The sequence below is a fragment of the Rhipicephalus microplus genome, chromosome 6 (assembly GCF_043290135.1).
Source record: "Rhipicephalus microplus isolate Deutch F79 chromosome 6, USDA_Rmic, whole genome shotgun sequence".
Lineage (NCBI taxonomy): Eukaryota > Metazoa > Arthropoda > Arachnida > Ixodida > Ixodidae > Rhipicephalus > Rhipicephalus microplus.
In genome coordinates, this window is record NC_134705.1 from 9,263,447 (window position 1) to 9,287,718 (window position 24,272).

The following is a 24,272-nucleotide window of genomic DNA, read 5'->3' on the forward strand; positions in this document are numbered from 1 at the left end:
ATGGTTTTCTGCTCGCTGACAACTACTGCACGATGAAGAGCCAGATTACTACTGTTTTTGTCAAGTGGGCTTTCTAACAACGAGGACGTGCATCGACATGGGTACGAACGAAAGTGCTGAACAAACAGACGTTGGAAAATCCTCACATTTTTTTCCATTCATTAATTACGGTAACCCCTATTACCAGAGCCTGTGACTTGTGACGGTGCCCGTTCACTGCCCTGAAAATCGCAGTGTTTATACAGAAATTGTTGTAGAATGCGCTATTTACTTCCTGCCTGTAAGAGAATTCGAATTTCCGTGGGCCCTTCATTGCCGTTCCTGTAAAACTTTTCCAGTTTTTGTGTTTATTCTGTGAGACGGTCATTGTCAATTAGTGTCTCACATCATTCTTGGTACCTGTACCTACTTTGGAACACCATTTGTTGTGATAGTATACAGCCGGGTTCACCTTCTTCCCAACTGTTTCAACTTTATACTGAAATGAATTCAATTTTGGTTCTACCTTAACTCCGTTGCGGAAAGCTAACATTCAGGCACTTCTACGAAAGTTCTGTGATTGCATCGTCCTGTCGCTCCCTAAACTCAGCCACAATCCTTTGGTTTACAGCAGAATTGAACCCTGCTTTGATATTCCAGGTAAGCATCATCCACGAAGAGTCTCTGCCTCGGAGCGAACAGAAATCACTAAGAAAGTGGATGATATGCTCAAGCGTGGTATCGTGTAGAGTTTCTCTAATCCCTGGTCTTCTCCAATAGTCCTCGCGAGAGAGAAAGATGGCACGATACGTGTCTGTGTTCATTATTACCTAATGAACAGTATCACCAAAGTTTTTGTGTATCCGCCGCCTCGTATACACGATGCTTTTGGTGGCCTGCTTAGGGCCAATTTTTTCGCTCCGCTGTATTTTCTTTCTGGATATTTCCGGGATAAAACAAGACCAAATGATGCTGAATAGGCGCTCTTTCTAACTCCGGACCGACTATGCCAATTTAGCAGTCATACGCTCGTTAGGACATGCTTGGGCTAGTTGGTGGTTGGGAATCAACATATTTGCACATCGCAAGGCCACCACGAGTAGTTACGACGTAACTACAGAAGAAGAAACAAAGACAAAAGGAGCGCTGAGCAGAAACAGTACTCTCTCTGTCCTTGTCTCTTCTTCTGTAGTTATTTCTTAACTACTCGTAGTCTTTCGTTGCGGAAATATGTTCATACGCTCGTGTTACATTTCAGTGATTAATGGGTTCTTGGGCATCTCACGTGGTTGATGGCTTTCACTTGTTTAGGCGACATCACTGTTTACGCTCTTTTGTTTCTTGAACATCTCATACTTTCGGAAATGGTCCCACATGATCAATAAGCTCGAATTTGCATCAAGCTTTCATAATGCTTCTGTGTTTTGTTGGAAGCTTGAGACACGTGGGCAGCGCTGAAGGCATCAGACCTAACCTCACAAAGCTACAAGTCATTGCCTCTAGTCCATCTCCCTCCACGGCTAAGCAGCTTAAAAGTTTCTTAGGCTTCGCTTCATAATTCAGGTGTTTTGTCCGTGGCTTCGCTTCTGGCACCACAACTCTTATCGAGCTGATAAAAAAAGAATTTCACTGGTAACGGGGTCACGACCGAGAAGCTGCCTTCCGCAGCCTCAAGCACCATCGGTACTCGCGCACTATGAGGAGAATTTCGAAGCTATTCTACAAAGAGACGCCAAACACACACCGTCGAGTATCAAAAAGCCAACAATTACGCGGAGAGGGACGCACCCCCAAGTGTCATCACCAAAATTATCGGAGGGCTCGTGCCTGCCTGTTGTACCACCAGCCATGCGATATTTGGTGCCATTCATATCCCACGACGCCCTGACTTCCGGCTGCTGCGGGCTTCACAAGACGCTGGCACGCATCAAAGAGAGGTTTCGGTGGCGGAGCATATTTCCTGCTACATTTCGTCATGCATAGAAAGCCATTACAGATCTCTAACTGGTGCTCGTGTAATGCTCCTGTGTCAACCAGATCGTCAACCAAATCGTCAATCATGTGTGTGTCAACCAAATCGTCAATGTGTCAACCAAATGTCAATCAGATGTGTCAACCAAATCGTCAATCAAGCGTAAGCTATGTAATGACTCTCTTAACTGAATTCCCAACGCACGATCCAGTTCTATAGGCACCGTCAGCTAACCAGAGGGAGCTGCGTGGCTGGCACTAGCGCAACTTAAGTTCGCTGACGTTGGCCGTTTGGCGCACGCAGAAAACAGACAAGCGACCGCGTTTCCGTGCATTGCTGCTGTGATCTGCCCGCGCACGCGGGCAGCGAGTCACGGACATTGCGTTTCATTTTGACTTACCCCAACCTAATATTGCGTTTTTCTCCGCTAGACATTGCGTTCTGGCGCTGAAGTCGCACTGGAAAACTCTTCTGCTTAGTGTAAGTGGCAATAGAATGATTGGGCAGCGTAAACTGTTGGTTTTTACTAGCAGAAGCTGCATGCATCGGCGTTTAGAAGCAAAAAGGTGAGGAGAGGGACACCTGGCACGAGACGGGAGGCGTGAACATGTGCAATGGGGGTGTCGACGGCACTCCTGACGCCAGATTTACGAGGAGGTGCGAGTATAATATGCTCCGCATTTAAAACTTGTTTTCAGTATACGCATGGTCATGCTGACATTTCTTTTTGAGGCGAAGCTCTTCAGGAAGTGGGTCGTTCCCTCCTCAGTATTCGTAGTAGCAGTATGTAGCCAACTACATGGTCCACATAAAAAAAGCGCCAATATTGAGGGAAGAGAAAAGAAGGAAACAAACAGCGGCAATGACTTACAACAAGATTTATTTGCTAGAACCGCACAATATATACTTGAGCAGTACCTGACAAAAAAGAGAAAAACACAAAACAAAGAAAACACAATTCACCTAACAACCAAGTAATCACCGTGAAAACGCACCATGAGCAACACGTGAGCCAACGTTCTAAACAAAATCTATAGAGCAATCGAAGGCCTGCTGACACATGCACTGCTCAGCCTTTCTATTTCTGCAGCCTCATAAATTTCGCGTATCATGTGGTCTCGATGACGCTTAATGACGGCACAATGCTGAAAATCGGGTACACAACCACAGTCTCGGCAATGAATGCCGAGGTGGCCTGAAACTGTAGAGGAGGCGTTATGAGCGTGCTCTTTCACGCTCACAACGTCTCCACTTTTTTGTTAGCGCTGTTCTTTATGTGAATCATGTCGTACCAACTCATCCAAGCAACCACGCACGTTAGCACCTATAGGCACCACTCAGCGGAGTTTTCCAGTCTCACTGCACAAGCAGAATACATACTCTAGCGGATGAAAAAAGCAGCTTTCACATAGCCTAAATAAAAATGGAACGCGATGCGCGCGTCTCGCGCCCTGCATCTGTCGGCGGATTGCAGCTGGGATACATGGAGGACGTGAGCAAGCATCTGCATGCCCCTAATGGTGTATGTCAAAAACTTTGAGATGGGACATGGATGGATGGATTGATATGGCTGTACCCTTTGGATCCGGCGGTGGCTAACGCCACCAAGCCGTAATACTTAGTGAACCAAACACTAGATTTATTTTTTCCTTTAAATGATGAGCTTGAAGACTCGTACTTTGCAGTGAAGGGTTTAATTTTCACTCGTGCCTTGACTTTAGCCACCAATCAGATAACCTCTTTCTAGTTATTTCTACCCGCCTAAAGTCTGTTTTGCCTTCCCTGTCCCTAAACAACAGTGCTTTGAAAAACTCTGCGCCATCATCCTGAACTATAGGGTGAAGCCCTTTACAGAACATTATCAAGTGTTGGGCAGTTTCCCCTTCCTCTCCACACGCACTGCATACCGTGTCTTTCCCTTCGTATTTGGCCCGATATGTCTTTGTTCGCAATACTCCTGTCCTGGCCTCAAACAGTAGTGAACTACCACGAGTATTATTATAGATCCTTTCCTTGGCAATTTCCTGCTTAAAAGTTCGATATATCTCTAGTGTGGACTTCTTAGTCATGTCGATTCTCCAAATATAGGTCTCAGCTTCCTTCACCTTCTTCTTGACCGATAACTCTTTTTAGGTTGACCCCATGCTGTTTTCTAAGTATTTACCAGTCAATTTTCTGGTTCGCTTCCTCCATTTTGTATCGACATTTTTCATGTACAAGTAGCTGAATACCTTCTTAGCCCAACGCTCCTCCTCTATTTCTTTTCATCACTGCTGCATTCCTGTTACCTTTAGTAGTCACGTATATTTCATATTCCCTTAGGTACTCGGCCTCATTGCTTATCCATACTCCCAGATTTTCGTATTTATGGGTTATCTCTAGCGTGACCTCCTGTATTCTAAGCTCACTACCTTCGTTATCATTAAAAATTTGACTGCAAATTTTTTCTTACTGATTCTGAAATCCAACCTATCTCCCTCATTACCGCAGATGTCCATGAATCTCTGCAAATCTTTTTTTTTTGTTGGCCATTATCACTGTATCATCTGCGTACATCAATGCTGGTAGTGCATGTTCAATGAGTTTTTCTTGTTTGACGAAAGAGAGGTTGAAGCCCAGTCCACTTCCCTCTAATTCGGCCTGTAATCTTTGTAGGTACATCATGAATAACAAAGGAGACAGCGGACACCCCTGCCTAAGCCCCCGTTTGAATTCTGTAGGCTTTGATACCTGTTTTTTTTTTCACTTTATAACTGCCTTCTTACCTTTATAGATATTCTTTAAAAGATTAGTGACTCATCTTCCACACCTAGTATGTCCAGTATTCCCCACAAATTCTCTTGAACCACGCTATCGTAATGCTCCCTTGATATCCAAAAATGCTAGCCACAGGGGCCTGTGTTCCTTTTCTGCTATTTCGATGCACTGCGTCAGTGAGAACAGATTGTCTTCCAACCTCCTGCGTTTCAGAAACCCATTCTGCAGTTCCCCCTGCACCCCCTCATCCTCTATCCATGCCTGCAGCCTTTCCTTTAAAATATGCATCGCCAGCCTGTAGACCACTGCTGTCACTGTTATAGGGCGGTAGTTGTTTGGGCGGGCAGTGTAAGCAACGCAGCTCCCTCTGGTCAGTGGACGATGCCTATACTTTATGAGTAGCTCAATAGATGTCGTTGGGTGTTTTATGTCCTTGTAAATTATATAAAAGGACGGCGTTAGTGGTTTTCAAAGCATATCCACAATGTGAATGATAATGAGTGGCGTGAAGCGTCTATTCGTTTGTCTGTGCGTCCATCTGTTCGAGCGTCTGTCCGTGCGTGCGTCCATCTGCCAGTCCTTCCAACACCCGTCTGCCCGTGTGTTTATTCATCCGTTTGTTGGTGCGTCCGTGCTTCCACCCTTGCTTATATCCAATCCTCCGTCTTTCCATGAGTTCGTCCATGCGTCCCTTCATCTGTCCAACCATCCTTCTGCCTGTTTGTTCATCCGCCCATTCGAATGTGCCTGTGTCCGACCATCCAACCGCACGTGCCGACGGATAGACATATGAATGGATGGATGGTCGATGGACAGACGCTTCGCCCTACTCATCATCATTCACTATGTGAATAAGCTGCGATTTTTTCCTATCGTAGAACTCTCTACCAGAAGTTTTGTATGCACCAATAAGCCCGGATGAACACTTTACATCTGATAGCCAGTTAGGTCATTTTCAACCATTGAAGTTAGAACACAAGCTCTGGAATGCTTACTTCTTCCTTGAAAACACAGCCAGGACGTGGTTAGAGAGCCACAGAACATTTTCCAAACCATGTTCTGGGTACCTTCACTCCTGCCGTCCATAAACGGGGTCATGTCACCCAATTTTCCACTATAATTTGTATTGTCCCTACTGAAACGTTCCGTATGTGCAGCTCCGCACATACGCCATTATTGGACTACGGAAAGCCGTATGATACAGAAAGTTCCGCAGATAAGGAAAGCCCAGGACGCAGAAAGATCCGCACATAACGAAAGCCGCATGATGCGGAAAGGTCCGCAGATAAGAAAAACCGCATGATGCGGAACGCTCCACAGATAAGAAAGCTGTATTGATTATGCGGAAATGCAATGGCCGTCCGAATCTAGTGCAAAGCAATATAATGTATAAATTGAATGGACGTCCATATCTTGAGTACATGCAATACTGTGTACAAATCACAATATTTCTTAAAGATGCATGATGAGGGATTGAATCATCGGCATCTTTTCAATTGTCGTGATGCGCAAGCAAAATTAGCTTTTAAGTCAAATATGCTACAAAGCTACCAAATTAACATGCTTGCGATTATAAATGATGGTTACATTGCAACTCATTAATGCAGTGTTATATGCAAGACCTAAAAAACTTATAAAGTTATTTGCAATAGAGAAACTATAATATACACATCAGCCTCGCTAAAATCAATATAATATTTTATTTGTCTGTATGCTCCAGCTGTGAATAGCGACATTGTAATGTTGATGTTACGCAAATGAGGTGACTGCACCGTAATTTCACGAGCTCCATTTAAGCCACAGGACGGTGGCACAAAACACAATGTAACAGCAATATTTTGGAACGAAATCTTTAAACATAAATAATAATCATAGCACTGTGAAAGTGTAGCGCTGTGTTTATCTCATGAACGCCTTATGGAGATTGGCGAAATGCTGCTTGAGGCTCCGGCACCACTGTAGATTTGGCAGGTCACTGCCATAGAACTTATGTGTCCTTCATAGGCACCTGAAAATGTAAATAATCGGCACAAATAATGTCAAAGACACATGTTAGCCCCTTAGTTCACATGCACAAGAAATATAACACACAGAATGAAACTGAAAATATGAGGCACACAATCCGTCATGTTATGCATATGCGGATAATAGAAGAAAGAAGTGTATAAATTAGTTCTGCCACATAAAAGAAAACAGCATGCTTAACACAGTGAAAATAATAAGGTTGTTGTCACGATTCTCATTGGTAGAGATAGTCTATTGATATGTTCGTATAAAATTTTGATTTCAAAGCTTCCTGCTCACTAAAACTTTAGGAACTGCCAGTAAAAGCTCTCAATGTGCATTTAATAGTGCGTACATGTACATTTGCTGCCTTTAAACTATACAGTTTGTGCACAAAATTGGCATCTTGAACAATTTTGAGACGTAAAACTATGCAACTTACGAAAGTTAAAATCACCATGAAAGCAAGCAGGATCAGGCAGGTGCCATTAAAAATCTGTGCAAGCCAGACTACTATAACCGAACTGCACAGAAATAGGGGAGCAGAACTAACAGAAATTTGGCTGCTGACCCACAGGTCGCGGTATCAAATCCCGGCTGCAACGGCTGCATTTCTGATGGAGGCAGAAATAGTGTAGGCACGTGTGCTCAGATTTGGGTGCACGTTAAAGAACCCCAAGTGGTCGAAATTTCCAGAGCCCTCCACTATGGCATCTCTCATAATCAAATAGTGGTTTTGGTACGTGAAACTCTACATATCAATCAAGAATAACAGAAAGAAACTGCCAACAGAAAAGTTGGGTGCATGTGCTATATGTAAGTGCTTACACCTTACTACATACAGCATGCTCATTCCATTTTAAACATCAATATTGAAAATAACTGCTCTATTAGGAATGTAAAAGATGAGGTAGAACTTAACGACTCTATAAAAAGTGACCTATTATGACATGACGTTTTCTTATGGCAAAATTGACTAAGACTCTGAAATATCAATATGCAAGAAAAAGTCTTCAAAAGAACAATCAAGTTTGAAGTCATAATTTTTAATATGGCTACTATGACAATAACCAAGAAATCGAGCTCAACATGGCGAATGTTAGTTTTAAGGCTTATGTTCACTAGACAATGAACTATACCACAAAAAGCACAGCGTTCAGGCAAAGCACCACACAAAAAAGAAAGCAGACCTTTTTGTTATTACCTACAATGCCTTTAAAATGGTAGTTTTACCCCTACTTGCCGCTTCTATCTAATCTAAGTAACTGGTGTGAAACAATTTAGATGAAAGTGCACTGTGCCTCCAAAACCTGTTGGTTGAATCTAAATTTTCAAAAAATGGTGAAGCTTGCACTAAGTTAGGCTCCACAAGCCTTGGAACAGCGAGTCTTCATGACTCTTAGGACTACTTTGGTTGCTTGTGTTTTCTTTCTGGGCTTAAGCATGAAGGCAACGGCTTAATTGAATAGCTGCTAACAAACAATGCTTTTGAAATTGCCCGCACGTCAAAGGTTGCTCAGACATCTGTTGTTTTTCCCCACTGGGCCATTCGACACCAAACATGCAAACCACACTGCCTGGCGACCATCACAGATATATAGTTTAAAAAATGGTGGTAATTTACTTTTTTGAAAACAGTTATTTGCTGAAATATTTTGAAGAGAAAAATGTAGTGTTCACGTGGGTACCTTCAGAATTCCGCAGAATGTCGTGCGGATGTTGTTTGTGAGAATAATTTTAAAGTACCGTTTTTTCTTGCTATATCAAACTTGATCTACATATTAAGTAAAGGTGCTACTTTAAAGTATTTGAAGCCGAGTAACATTAGTGTAATTTTTCGGCTACATAGACTTTGAAGAATTCAGCCAAACTGTTTATCGTTTGCATTTCTTGTATGGAAATAATGCACATTGTATGAATATTTGAGCCATAAATACTCTTTTCACAGAAGGTATATTTCACGAAAAAAAAATCGTTAGGTCCAGATTACAAATATCACTATATAATTGTTTTTGTCCACATTGAGATGCAATTTGCACTATGTCAGATGGAAGTAAACGTGAGAAAAACAAAGGTCCTCTTGTTTACTACAAAATAGACACCAATAACTAATCACTACGCATTGAATGAGAAACAAGTTGAAAATGTTCTCAATTTTAGGTATTTGGGAGTTCACTTAACGAGCGACCTATCATGGAGCTTACACAATGACACTGTCACTAGCAACGCTTTTAAGACACTGGGATTCATCAGACGTAACTTACATTTCGCCAATTCTTATACTAAACTTTTAGCTTACAATACACTAGTCCGCTCTAAGCTTGACTATGCTTCCCAAATATGGAACGCTCACCAGGTTTACCTCATAAATAGAATAGAGTCTCTTCAAAACAAAAGTGTCCGGTTTCAACAAAGATATACTCTCGAACTTCTAGCATAAATGAAATCGAGAAGTCACTAAAATTGCTGTCTCTACAGTCACACAGAGACTGTTCTCCCTTTTGTCTCTTTTTCACAATCTCTACCATAACCATTCGCAACTGTCTGCACCTATTAAACCTGCTCATAGATGATTTGGACAGCTAGATCAGAAATTCAAAATAGAACCTTTATTTGCCCGAACAAACCTGTTTTTACATTCACCATTACTTCTTGCTGGTAATCATTGGAATCAACTTCCCAACAATATTGTCTGTATAAAATATTACGAAGAATTCACTCACAAATTAAAGCTTCATCTTGGTGTTTGAACGACCTAATGCACCCGACCAAGATGTACATGTGCATATATAACGGTTTTTAGCATGCTGTATAACTCGCTTATTTGACTATGATCAGCATTGTTTATCATATAAATGTTCAACCTTGCTTGTTCTTATGTTATGCCTTCCTTTAAAATGTAGTTTTATCTTCATAATTGATTTTCTGCGAATTTTGTACACTATTCATACGTTGTTATTTACTTCTTCATGTATTTTATTACTTTGTTGTTTGTGTTAGTTTCTATATATGTATACTATTACCCCTCCCCCCCCTATGTAATGTCCTCATGCCTGTAGCGTTCATAAATAGATAAATGTGTTTGTCTAATTGAAAACTATTTTCATGTGTAAGTTGAAATCAAATAAACAGTTCTTGTTATATGGCAAGTGTTATTATTACAATGTTTGTTTCAATGAGGAAAATTATTTTTGAAGTCTCCTATTGAGGGCCATGGGGAACTTCGGAACGGAAGCTGTCGTAAATCAAATGCGAAAACAGCCATCATTAGGAAACTACAAAAATGATTTTCTCCTTTAAAAAAGCGTAATTACATAACTTTCCATATAAAGAGAACTGCTTCCTTGCTTTTGATGTGGCAAAAAAATTTCACTAATATTACTGAGCTTCATGCACTACACACAATCACCTTTACGTAATACCTAGACCGAATTCGGTGTAGAAGAGGCAGTAATTTTTAAATACTTTTTTTACAAACAGCACCCAGACGACATCCTGGGAAGCCCAGAAGGCACCAAGGTGACCTAATTTTTTGTTCTTTGTGGCATATTTTAGTATTTTACTGTTTTCAATACAGTAAACGAGCACAATATTTCTTTCGAAACACATTTAGGATGGTTGGCAAAATGGCTGGGATGTTTTGCGCAATTGCCTCACTGCCAGTATTTATTCTTCCTAAGCTCAAGCTATCACCTCTCTGTTACTGTTATCCTTACATACAATGCCTGCATAGGAAAGAAAAAGAAAGGCAGGTCTGACAAAGTTAACAAGGCAAGACATTTTCATGTTGGATAAATTCATTACCATAAATAGCAGCAAAATAACATTCATTTTGAGTAGTCCAAGACACAAGCTGTATACCAGTATACTAAGAGCCAAGTGCAAAGTTTTCATTTGATTATGTGTGATGACAGACAGGAAGCACATATTGCAAGACTGATCAGTCTGTAAATAAACTGATTGATATGTGGGGTTTAACATCCCAAAACCACCATCTGATTATGACAGATACCGTAGTGGAGGGCTCTGGAAATTTCGACCACCTGGGGTTCTTTAACGTGCACCCAAATCAGAGCACACGGGCCTACAACCTTTCCGCCTCCATCGGAAATGCGTAAATAAACTGAATGAAGTAAAATGCACTGTTCAATCCAACACCATATAGCCTTCTTTGCTATAGCAAAGCCATGTGTCATTGATTCCTGCACTAGATGGGACAATGCAAATGTAAAAAAAAGGTGAAAAAAGAAAAGAAGGGAACAAAAGAAGAAAAGGGGGGATGCAAAGTAGGAGCCGCATAGCACACTATTTTTACTTTGCATCCTCCTTTTCTTTCTTCTTTTTTCTTTTTTTCTTTCTTTTACATTTTTGCTTCCCTTACCTCCAACCTCCGACGGGAGAACACTTTGTATCATCGCAACCTAACTTGAAAGGAAGCGAGGACTGCACTCTTCTGCGTTATGGGTTTTTTTTTCTTCAGACAAACATTTCTAACAGGTACACACGCTTACACCAAAAGACGATGTCATTACTAACCCCATTTAAACTAACACGCCAAGGATGACAAGCTGGCTACTAAAAAATAGGTCCTATGATCGCAAGATCGGCCAGCCTGTCTGATGCACTATCACTGTTCACCCTGATTACCCCACTAGATGCTTCCATCTGTCAACTCGCATCTTCATTTTGGATAACACTAAGACGAGCTTACATTGATGAATACGCACGAAAGTTTAGTAATGTATCATGCATCAGATTAAGCAACTGTGTTAAAAAATTATTTATAGGTTGCTTCCAGCCTTTTTATACTACAATACAGTGCTTGAAGTAGCCTGAAACTGCGTAGTATCTTCTATGCACATGAACCAGATTGACAACGTAATGCACAACATGCTTAATATAATTGAGATTAACATGATAACGACAAAACGACCAGTCACCGAAATTTTTCGCTGTACATGCTTAAAATGTTCATGTTCACCCAAACGAGATGCTTATGATTACAAGCCAAAAAAAAAAAAACCTAAGGGTAGTGCCTTGGGGCCTTCTGTAAGTAGACTTGTAACATTTTTTTCTTTGGAGGGCTTTACACCCATAAGTGAGGAACCAAACTCCTGTACATTGAAGAATGTTGGCAGCTTTCAGGTATAGAAAAAACTAATGCCGCTAATTTTTCACTACACATTTGTACATTTACAGAGGTGACGAAGCTTCTATCATTTTTGGCAGTAACTCCAACAGGACCAGTGCGAAAATTGGCACTACTTGGCTAGACGAATGTCCAAACACGCCTGCCCGACTCCCTCTAGCCATCCCGGCTGAATGTGACACATGATTTCTTGACTGACACATGATTTCTTGACTGCGTGAAGTTCCTCTGGAGTGGACAACTTCGTCTTCCGTGATGAAAGAGCAGCACAGTGTACTGATAAGGCACTACTTCCAATGGTTTTCAATGCCATACAGTGACTTCGCTCTTCCTGTCGAAAAGAGCTTGGGGAGCTTGGAGGGTGCTAGCTCTTTTCTAGGGGCTGCTGCCGCTCCTCGTTTTCTGCTCAAGGTCAACCTGCACAAAGTTATAGACGAGGCTTTAAGAGTTGTATATAATGGTATACAAATTTTGCAGAACACACATTTTCTCATGACACGCTTAGGAATCTCTTATAAAACTTAAGACCTCACATATGCAAACATTTACACTCGATCCGAAGATGCACTTGACTCTAAAGGAGCAAATTTTTTATGTAGTGTATATAAAGAAATGTCATTCAGCACAACCACAACTACAGTTGCACACGGAAACAACATTAGCTGGACACTGTGGGCCACTTTCATGACATAGCTTAAGCTGACACTGATCGTGCAATGATACTAAAAATATGCAAAGATTGCCTGATCGATTTCAGGCAGTACTGAAGGGTAGGGCATGAATGTATTGTTCTACTCATGAGCAATGCACAAAATTCAACATCAATACCAACCCAGTCAGCTAAAATTTTTGATTAGTATTTCTTCATCAAAGAGACTGACAAGTCGCCAGAATGTGTGATTGGAGGCGGAAATCAATATCCGTGAATTGAACTGCATTCTTTTTGCAACTTGAGTGGCATTTCTTTTTAAAATTGCACTTAAACAGCCTAAAAATCAGTATGTCATACAGCCTGTATGTTTACTGTGAATAGTTTGATGCTTTAACATGCAAAAAGATTAGTGGTCAAAGTTACAGCACATATCCTTATTACCTTTGCCAACATTATTCTGTGCTGCGTATGCAGAGGACTCAACCCTCAAAAAGCAGCAGTGCCATCGTGGCGAACAGTGCGAAATATGTGCATTTCACACGCACGTGAAATGCATGCTTTCGCAGCAAACTGCAATGCACAAACACATAAAGCTGTTATGCTGACCTTCCACTATTTTCAGCCTGTGTTGTGGGACACTTCATAGCAGTGAGAGACCCGAATATTCTTAAAATGTTTACAGCACTTCCCGTGTTACCAATAAATGTATTCATGAAAGACATGTCAAACAAAAAGAAACAAGCCCCGAAAATTCTCGTCTTTCACTGCATGATTACACGCTCAGACCAGTAAGCTTTCTATTGCAGAAAAAAAAACAGCTACTATAAAAATTGATATGAGGTCCCATTCACTGCTTTATGCTTTGCGCCATGTTATTATGTTAAACGGGTGTCCTGTTTTACATGATCTGGTCTGCATGAACCCTTGAACCGGGCACCATATAGGTTGAAAGACACACACAGAGTTTGAGACAAACCTAGTTTCCCGTGGAGCATCATTATGCACTATAACAACACATCTCAATCTAGTTAGTTGATCAGCATGAGGTGAAAACAGCTCGCACTTGTAAAGGACGGGCAGAAGGAATGACGCCTTCACACTGTGCTTTCTGTACGTTCTCTTCGAGGGTGCTGTTTTCACTTTATCCTTATGCAATTTCGCATTTATAACGTTGCTCGCTGCATATTCTTTGTGGCATTAAAGTGTGTGATACCGTCATGTGTAGCCCATGTAATTTAAAAAAATAGAATTCAAGATAGCTCGAATAAAAAATAACAAAGTGCATCCAGCACCTTGTCTTATAGTCATTCCTTAGGCAAGTGGCAGAATGATTTATTCTTCAAAACATATCTTACTTGTAATCGCTACAAGATTTAACTCATACACTGGCACATTCTGTTTGCCTCTTCAGATTATAAGGTACCTTTTTTAGCAAACACCAGAAAATCTGCAAGAAGAATAGAAGTGTTGTAATTGTAGAGAAAGAAAAGTAGAAGGAAAAAAGATAACCTGCCCTGGACAGGGACCGAGCCTTCGACCTTCGAAAAACGTGTCCGATGCTCTAACAACTGAGCTACCATGTCTGCTATCCCCCTTTCACTTTGTACGGTATATATGTGCATTTAATCATGGAAAGTCAGTCAGCGCTGCCTGTTACCATTATAGCGAGTGTGGGACCCCTTTTTTGCCTACTGGCGGCACGCAGCACGCGCTATTATTACACGAGCTAACAGCTGACCAATTATCCCTCATATACAACCTCATGGCACCAAGCCTGCCATAACAAGTTCCTCACTACAAATGAATGAAAAAAGGGTTCGTTTTTTTTTGTCAGAAACGATATTATTGAGAACTGACAATGCTGCCAGAAAAAGTACTAGGGATATTAATGGAAGTATTTGTTATGTAATTGAGAAGAAAGTAACGTGGATGAAAAGGTAACTTGTCGTGCGCAATAATTGAATCTAGAAACCTTTGAATAATGCATCTGATGCCCTACTAACTGCGCTACTATGACAGTTATCTACCCGTCCACTTATGGGGTATATATGTGCATTAGGCACAGAAGCGTTAGTCAGGCTTCCAGCTTGTAATAACATCACATGCTACGCGATGCCAAAAAAAAGAAGTGTCCTAAACTAGCCACAATGGCAACAAGCGGGGCTAACTCTCTCCGACGATTAGGTGCACATATATACCTTGCCAAGCGGAAGGTACAAAAGCTGATGTGGTACGTAGCACAGCTGGTAGAGCACCGCACGCTTTATTCGGAGGTCGCAGGTTCAGTCCCTCGCCTTGGTATGTTATCTTTTCTTCCACTTTTCTTTCTTGACAGTTACATTACGATTACTTCCGATATCCCTATACTTCTTCGGCAGCATTATGCCTCTGTTAGTTCTCAGAAAATCTGCTAGTCAAAAAAGGTGGCAATAATTCACCCTCCCACTTAAATGCACGTACACGAACGCACGTACACGCACAACTGATCAAAAATAAAGTCACACAACGCGAAGATTGAGATTCACTGTTTCAGATTCACGAGTAAAGGAAAGAACTATAAATTTAATGGTTCGTTGTCTATGCTGAACACATTATAATGAGAATAGACAATGATGCCAAACAAACTATAGGGGTGTTATCAAAAATAACTTCAACAAAATTGTGAAAAGGGAGTGAACAAAAACGTAACATGGCGACAAGTTACTAATGGGTTCACGTTTTTTGACAATTGAATTAACATTACTTTTTATAACATCCCTATATATTTCTGGGTAATGTTGTCGGGTAATTCTCGTTATTAGAGTGGTGAGTAGGCCGACAAAGAAAGGAAATGGCATTGATACTTCGTTTCAACACCAAATAGTTTGAGGACTTTAAAAGAGTGGAAGCTGCTTTGAGTAGACCAGAATAATTAGTTGGAGCGAAAAAAAAGTACACACAATTTTAGTAGGCTTTCAAACACATTTTGAGACATAAAAGTGTATGCTGCCAGTAATGTTAGGTACCATTATTTTTGTCACACTATGCACTGTAGCAGGTGTAGTTAGAGTGGTGATAGTGAAGCAATAATCAAGCACGCCACCAACTGCGTTCGCATCTATGGTCACGTATTTTAAAAATAAACCTGCTGTATAGTACAAAAAAGTTATAGCATTTATGATTTTATCCAAATCAAGTTATACCGGCTGGGTAAGCAAACCGTTTGCATAAAATCAAAAGGCATAAAGCGATTCATGTATTACAACTATGTGAACGATTTCAGCAACACAGGGCAAAGTGACAACACATCTATTGAAAACCCCTCTCATTATAACATGCATGAAAGCACCACACCAGAATATTTTATAGTGCATGTAATATCGAGACTACTAGACTGTCTATTGACCTTTTAGAAGAAGGGTATCTCCTTCACGTTCAAGGGGCAACCATTTAGTCTTTTCTTGAGCTTTTCTGTGAATATTTCCTGAATTTCACATATCATTAGGATTGATTATTAGTGAACATATTTCACTTACAGATTGAAACCTGGTTCTGTGTGTAACTGCAATAAAGGGTGCCAAACCACTTCAAATTATTTTTAACATTTCAAGCAAATGTGTGCAACGACTTCAGAATAGTGGCCTGATCAACAATGACAACTGCAGCAGCACAATTAACTGTGGGTGCTCAAAAAGTAGCTAGATACAATACCTTTTCCTTTTTGAGCCTTTTGAAAGGGTTCAGCCCCTCAGTGTTCACCTTACAAAATTTTTTTTAAATATGTGTTGGTGTGTCCATTGCTCTTGCTCATTGCACAGTGAGGAGGAGCACATGGCAAGAAGAGACAAGAAAGAAGCATAGCGAAAAAAAAGCGAAATAAGCGAGGACCGCTTTTGTAACGTCCAATGTGTGTAACATTGCTATTGCGACAACATATAGAAAAATTATCACGGCTATGCATCCATTGTAGAGTCATACATAGCTGCAACACCACGACTAAATTTGAACCTTGTATTGATTTAGGATCCTTTTATAGTGGCAAGCTAAAGATATCTGCATTTGTTCGACACATATCAAGATGCAGTGAAATGTAATATGGTAATCTCATTTAGAATGCACGTCATAAGGCTTTATTGTATATGTGGCCACAAGTAACTCTGGTTGCAAAGTAATATGGCACAGCCTAAACAGACATCATTGACCACTCCAATTTGAAGTTTCCTTTGCTACTTGCCCATTATCATGACAGCGAAAAAAATGAACAATTGAATCTGCTATAGATATGTGCAAGCTTATGCTCAAAACCAAGTATGAAGGGTGTTTTGTGATTATTGATATCAGTTATTTGTTCAAGAACACTTGCTGTCAAACACAAATACATTGCTGTCGAAGCATCAAGACTCAATTATAAAGCAAAAAGAAGTGTCTCTTTAAAAATACAGGCTACAAGGTGCAAGATAAATATTTGATATACTTGGGATGTAAGACACGCACAAGAGTTGCTGCCATATTATATTTTTCCCTGTGTCGAAACCTGCTTGCTTTACTCACCGAACACATCTGTAAAGATGCGGTGAAAACACCAAGCAGCTGATGCAGCATGGTTGAACACATGTCCAGGGGTTCCACCATTACTATTGGCTAAGCAGCCCTACAACCTCCACAGTCCTGCAAACATTTGTAAGACAAATATATTCTACCCAAAGTTCTTGGTTTACAGACACACATGCAAGACCCATAACCACTCTGTAGGAAGTTTGCATGACAATGCGTGGGGTAGCAAAACGGATGACAATATCAAGTAAATATCACGGCCTGCCGCTTCTTTCTTTATGTTCCTAAAAATTGATCAATCCGTGGTTAATAAACGTTACGCCAATGTGAAGTGTTACTGGCAGTCCGGTGAAGAATTGCAATCTATTTCAAACACAATCCAATTCATGGCAAGTAAGCATGCAACCGCGTTTTGTCAGCTGTTCAATAAAATAGCATGAAGATTAGCTAAAACCCGTGTTTTTTATAAACACCATTCAATTTGATATTTAAAGTTGTGAGCATTATATGAGAGAACACGGATTCATGTTTATTCAATGATTACTTATATTGTAATAAAATGAATGCAATCATATGAATGCAACTAACTGAATATGAAACGATAATTTTTGCTTGAGCATTTCGAGTTATGAACACTATCGCACTTGCCAGCTGCATCTTGTCCAAAACAGCGGCAAGCTAGGGTAGTTTCTGTAGGTGAGCAGTAATGAACAGTGCAAAGTAACAATGAGAAACACCAGTAACAACAGTATGGGGCAAGCACAGACTGCCAACTGTATAATTTATTGCACAAAAATTCGCCTGAATATCAGTGAGACAACTGGTGTAAATGAAGGTCCAGTTGGAAACGAACAAGTTACGAAATCAACAATGCCTGCTTTCTCTAACAGGACCCTCATTCACTCAAAGTACGCAGCGATAGGCCCCTACCGAGGTACGTCACAGCATGATGTCACTGGCACATGTAAAAGGTGTGGCTGGAAAAACACTCCCGCTGGTGGCTCAGCCCGGTACAGTCGTGCGGTGTTTGGGGCGAGTTTTAATTTTTAAAAGCTTACACTTCACGTTACAAAGTCAACATTAGCTGTAGTATGTGTCAGCAAACATCTGCCTGTGTGCTAAACTGTGTGGTAAAATATTTGCCACACTGTCTGTTTACCTTGAAACAGTGAACACACGTGGTGGCCTGTGCGAGGAACAGGGGCATAGTCTTCAAAAATGTGCACTGTTGATTGCGGCATGTAGTGTGCATGTAGTTAGGTGTTGAGAATATCGGTTCAATAGAGAATATTGTGTTTAGTGTGTGCAGTGTGAATAACAATGTGTCTTGTTTGCGAAGACGTTAGCACTCGTGGCAGCGACCGGTTGTTGAAAAAACTTGATTCGACATTTTAGTCAAGGTAAATATGCATCTGACGCGATTATCTGCGAGTGGGTACATCTCGGTGTTTGCGCTGTGTGCAGAAAAAAAATTCTATGGTCACCGGGCTGGAAGATACCATTTGCTGAAGCCGCATGTATGCATCTCTCCGACGAGTACGCAAGCCCAATAAAAGTATAACTCGTTTTATCGAAGGCCTCACATGTCTTCATGTAATAAGCAGAGATTGTTGTTTCACATATACTTAGTACTTTTACCACTCGATATTCATGAAGTGGCGATGCACGCTACAGGTTTGTGTGTTAGCTCATAAGGGAGCAATGTAAGTATGCAAATACGTTGTAGGTGTCATATGCAGCAATGTAACTGCACAAACGAATATGTATATTATTAAGCTATAGAGTTTAAATCACATGCATTTCAGTGGGCTACGAGGAACGTCACAGACAACTTCGCTTTGATTTTCATGGGGATTTGTTAACCTCAGCCTAACACACGACAAAGTGCTTTCTTGTTTTTTTTTCTTTTTCTTTCACTTTCGATCAAAATTTTGCGACGTGAGTGAGAATCTTGTCCGTAAAATATTGCACAGCAGCCTAAAACTTTGCTGCAGCCAATGCTGTGTCTTGTTTAAAACTGCAGTGCACATGTCACAACAAAAATTGAGTACGTTTAAATCCATACCATGCCAATGTTTCTCAAAACATCTGTCCCCGTCAACATACAGAATGTTTGCTTTGAAGGAGAAACATTTTTTATGGCTGCCACTTACGACGAGCAAATCACTGCATCTTAACCTAGAAGAATCATTCATTATAGGCAGGGACCATACCTTTTAGTGGCGTTAGAAACACAATTCATCGAAATTTCTGTCTGAGAAATACAGATTCACGCAGCCCTGCTATGCAGAAAGATCCCGCTGGTGGAACTTTCTTTCCAACCAGCCCCTGCGCCGAGGGAGGGAATGATGGGCACAGTGCTCGAAGTGACACCACACTGTTTGCTAACAAGAGAGGTCTCTTATTTAGGTAACATTTTGCACAATGCAATTTTCAGATGACAGAGTGTACTCGTTCCTTAGTGATCATACTGATGTCTCTTGTTCTTACTTGGGGCTGTGCATTACTAGGCATTCAGTCATTAACATCTCTGAAAGCTAAAATCACTATTCTCTCTTGAATCGCTGACAACTGTGTCATGGTATAAATTGGGCGTAAAAGCACAACAGAAAGGTTGTCAGAATATAGGTATGACCAACAACGGAATTCACTGCACACAAAAGTAGACACTGGTCCTGTCACTACCCATATTCCTTCTCTTTGCCTTGTTTGTGCTGAGACAGCCAAACACCTGATGAGTTAGATGAGAAATATTAATGCATCGAAACTATAAATGCTTGCATCACCAACTACACAACAACGTGATAACTGCACCCCCTGCCACACGGCAGCGAAACATATTTTGAACATGCTGGCAGCACATCATTTTCAAAAAGGCAGCTCTGGCAGATTACAAAATCTCACATTGTGCATGCAAGTTTTCTTCAAAGTCAGACGTACGACGTAGGTGCTGGCCGGTACATTATTAGTTACAAGCAAAGGAGTCCTGCAGGCACACATGCAGATTGCACGCACACCTCTCTCTCTACACTGGGCACACACATTACAACGTTTAACTAGCACAAGCCACTGAATAATGCTCCACCGTGGACGTATGCTTATTATACCCACTTAGGCGGTTGGCTAGATGAATCGAGCCATGTTACAAATTGTATCACTCACGAGCGTGAACAAAATGTTGCTTTGCATCAAATGGCGCTGCAGGCTTCGTTTAATTACCAACGTAGCAAGCGCCGTGTGTGTCCTCCTCACGAGCATCGCACATATGAAAACATCGATCACCACACACGCGTGTTGCCGCAGTTGTCGCGAATCAGCTCCAGTAAGGCCGCGCCGATGCGCCATGGCTCCGCTGGTGTCAGCGTTGTCAAAGCGTATCGGTAACCGCCCTCGCAAAGGCGCGTAAGGCTGCCGCTTCACGACGCCTCGTTCGAGTGCAGCAACACACACTTGCACTAAGTGGAATACTTATTCTACATCATAACGTGTCCCCACTTACCTTTAGTTTCTTTCACACTGTCCTGAGGAAAGCCACTAAAGACGTCATCCGTCACCTTGGAGTCCTTCGAGCGCCCGCACAATCCGCCGATTCCTTGGAGAACTCGCACTTAACCCGCACTCGAAAAACTGCATGAATAGCGCGCAATCTTTGCACATTGCACAAACGAGGAACGGTGCTTCCTTGCGTAAATTTTATGCTTTTACCTTCAATCTTCTTATGAACGTAGCAGCTTGAACATGCGAGAGACGCACGGAAACTGCATGCTCACGCAAACAAGGAGGGCAAGCAACATGTGGCTTTAGCTGTGGTTGGCTTTGACTTGAATATCTCTTTGCGGAGGGAAAATGTCTGTTGCTACAATAAACTAAAAATGTTTATGTTATGTGGCAAAATATTTTGAAAATAATAACTGGTTACGCAAAGAAAGAATATGCAAAGTATAAATTTTTTGCAGATCTTCATTTTGTTTTTGTTCTAGCAGACGACAGCCATCTATTGCTTCTACGACAGACATGGTGCGGTTTTACGTTCTGTGCGTGTCACCTACGCAAAGCACGGCAGTAGTTGTATCACAGTTCCTAATGAATCTGAGGATGACTACAAAGAACTAACATTTTGACTTAGTGCAGTACGCGATTTTTCAAGGCATATTTCTTTGCTCTGAAGCAAATCGAAGCAAGCCAGCCGGCACAATCAGCTGATGTCGCCGCTACGCGAGGCACCGCCGTGCGCATTATCGTCGTGTCCCGCGCTCGATTTGAGATCGAGCGAGAGAGCTACTAAGTGAAACACAGCTACATGAACGGATTCATGGCGTATATCACTCTGATTTTGTGTGGTGACCGACTCAGTCCCAAGAAAGCCCCGGGAAACAAGCTTCAAATGCTCAAGCTTATGTGTAAGCGTAAAAATACCTGTTTTCATCCGCGAGGGAGCGGCATTATACAGTTGAAAGATATGCGAAAAGCGTGTGGCGTAGGTACAATCACAAAACATATGCACACACTAATGATTACAATCGCATATCGTACGTGGCTATGCCAACACATAACGTTTAGGAACATTCATATGTATATATATGTTGAATAAACCTCCTGCATTGCCTGAGTGCGTTTGGTTTTGCAAGTTAACGCAACAAGCTCACGTATGCGAGAACGGCTCGGTGTCCCAGGTTCAAAACTCGCTGGGTCAAAAATTTTTTGTTTAATTTTTTCAGCTCTTTTATGTATTGCTGTTTCTTTTAATATTTGAGGTGCTAAAACAAAATAAGAGCAATATTATTTTCGAGTACGTGTGTGGGACTATGCTTCTTGCATACCAATTATTAGTTTCTTTAATTTTAATATTTACATTTTTATTCACTTGATAATATAACAAAAATAAGGACTAAGGTGAACATAGGGTCATTTGATCGGTGTGAAAATGGAGAAGTGAGAAAACTCCAAGCAAGAATATATTTGAAAAAAAAAAAAAGAAACACAGCATTTCGCAGCCAGACCAGCTTATTCTTTAGGGGAGGCCCGAGGCATGCGCGAGACTTACAATGACTCATCGCAAGCTGTGGCTGCTGGGGGAAGGCAATATCACCGTGAAGCGGTTCTAAAATCAATTTTTTTGTTGAAATTTTTTCATTTCTTCAAAATAAAGGCACCACAAATGTGATCGAGCCAAACCAAGAAGTGGGGGCACGAAGTCAAGAGACAGAAAGTGTACAATGTTCATTGTTTGAAAAATTACACTTAATGAAAGGAACAGTTAAGGTGCACTACTTAACTTCACTCGTAGTAGGCATTCTAGGTATACCTATAGATAGTGTAAAATGGTCATTGTTACAGGCACACGCATTGATTAAATTTCTTTGCAGCACAGTTGACGCATTCACTGAGAACTCATGACTCAAAAGAACCTCATGCATCCTCACTTTATTGCACTTTACATTGCTTGTGTGTGTCCATGTAGCCATGATATGCTTTAAAGCATTTGTTTCACCTACAATCTTCTCAATTAATTAAACAGGCCCATAAGTTGTGTCTTATATAGGACTACAAATGAAGCGTATTCTGCATGGCGGGATAAAACAATGCTTTCAAAAATCTCAAAACAACACAGCTGTATACACAACCATCCGTGCATCAATGATAAGAACCAGTACGTGTACGTACATATCAGTTGTGATCTTATGCCTAATTCTTTTTCTGACCACTCCCTCCTACCCTTATACAGTAGGGCAGGAAATCATCAACCTGGTTTACCTACCTGCCTTTTTTTGTCTTTTTTCTATCTTTTTTGTGTCATTTTATTTTCCTGTGTACTTCACAGAGGCGCTATTCATGTGCATGAAGATTGACGTCCTACCATAAAGCCGAGCAGAGAGACAACTTTTCTTCGTGCATATGCATTTTAAATTTGCTTACTGATTAACTTGCATGAAAGTTATAATAACCAAGCAGCTTGGCTTGTGATTTAGAATATTCAATGGGGAGCTTCTGTTGGTGATGCACATGTGTTATTGATAACCTGTGATTTCAGCAAAGTCCAGCACATGAAAGTACACGTAAATAAGTGAGGCGCACATTGAGGCGAATATAATGTGGTGGTAGAGGTACAATAGCAGTTGGATCGGAAGTTCAGCATGGTCACCCTTGGCGATAGCTTTCTCATCAACAGATGTCAAAAGAAAAATATTACCTCCACAACTGAATTGTGTAAACATATGTGTGCATTTAGACAATTTTTGTACAACTAATTGAGAGTGAATGAAGCTCTTTACCTGAAAGTGAATATGTTTGTCTCCAAGTTTTAATATGCATGGTACTGTGCACATGCATTGCACATCATAGAAGAAAATGTTTTCCACCAAAACTAGTCTCAGAAAAGTTAGAATGGCATCATATACAAAACATACAGGTACCACTACTAGCTTGTAAAGCATGTGCACTTTCTACTTCAAATTTTCATTTCAGAGGATTTCATGTGGTTCTTCAGGCAGAAGTGTAGTGCAAGCCAGTGTACTACTGAGGTGACTGAGTAAGCTCCTGTGATGCATATATAATGTAAGAAGTACTGCCTAATACTACTTGAGAAAAAGAGGAAAAGTGTGCCTCCAATGTGAATCTATCCAATTTGCAGAGCCCAGAGGCCACGGGGCTTTTTTGGTTGAAAACTTTTTTTTTAATAGTACAGAGAATACCAGAAGTTTATTAACACACACCTATGACAAAAGGAAAACAGTTTTGACATTGGTCATTTTATGGCAAACAGAATGTGTGTTTGTTTCCAGTGCCAACAGGCTGCTACAAGGGTTACACCAGTATTTGTACTGTGGTTACCTTAGGTAAATAATTTCGTTTCTTTAGGATATGTCCATAAACACAAACAAATATCCCTTTTCAAAAGAAAACTCATTTCATTTAACTGGAATTTTCGCAACCGTTCTCTTTTTGTTAGGTCTCTTACTTACAGAAGATGCGACAGTTACAGCTTGGCGTACACTCACTCATAAGTCAGGAGTAAGCCCACTCACTTAAAAGGTGCAAGTATAATCAGGGACATGAATAAAGTCGAATATGAAAGTGAGTAAGTACAAATAAGAGTCAGTCGGTATGAGTATAAATGGGAGTGTATCGATAAGTGGGAGAAGTTATGAGTATTTATGAGTGCCATCAATGGTTAACACTGTGATGTGTGCGTAAACATCAGGTTGCATTGATGTGTAATTCTTTTT

The 24,272-nt window shown here is 40.9% G+C and overlaps 2 protein-coding genes and 1 long non-coding RNA gene across 9 annotated transcripts in view; 1 reads left to right on the forward strand and 2 right to left on the reverse strand.

Moving 5' to 3' along the window:
• Nucleotides 1-24,272, reverse strand: part of LOC119168738 (Kv channel-interacting protein 4) — an 850,622-nt gene that overhangs the window by 250,630 nt on the left and 575,720 nt on the right. The gene's annotated exons all lie outside the window — the stretch shown is intronic.
• The window catches only part of LOC119167749 (uncharacterized), a 197,231-nt gene that overhangs the window by 80,193 nt on the left and 92,766 nt on the right, over nt 1-24,272 (forward strand). The window contains exons 3-4 of one of the 2 annotated variants that reach the window (XR_012884086.1): nt 10,193-10,231; nt 11,912-20,657. The exons of the other annotated variant lie outside the window; for it this stretch is intronic. The gene's annotated coding sequence lies outside the window, so the exon portion shown is untranslated. Of the gene's footprint in view, nt 1-10,192; nt 10,232-11,911; nt 20,658-24,272 lie in introns of those variants that run through there. 2 annotated transcript variants of the gene reach the window in all.
• LOC142765188 (uncharacterized) lies at nt 6,385-20,823 on the reverse strand. Of its 2 annotated transcripts, XR_012884089.1 has the most exons (4): nt 20,752-20,822; nt 20,546-20,673; nt 17,044-17,160; nt 6,385-12,278 (listed from the first exon to the last, which is right to left on the reverse strand). It is a non-coding gene; the product is annotated as an uncharacterized LOC142765188 (long non-coding RNA). The 2 variants fall into 2 exon arrangements; XR_012884088.1 differs by having other exon boundaries at nt 20,546-20,823.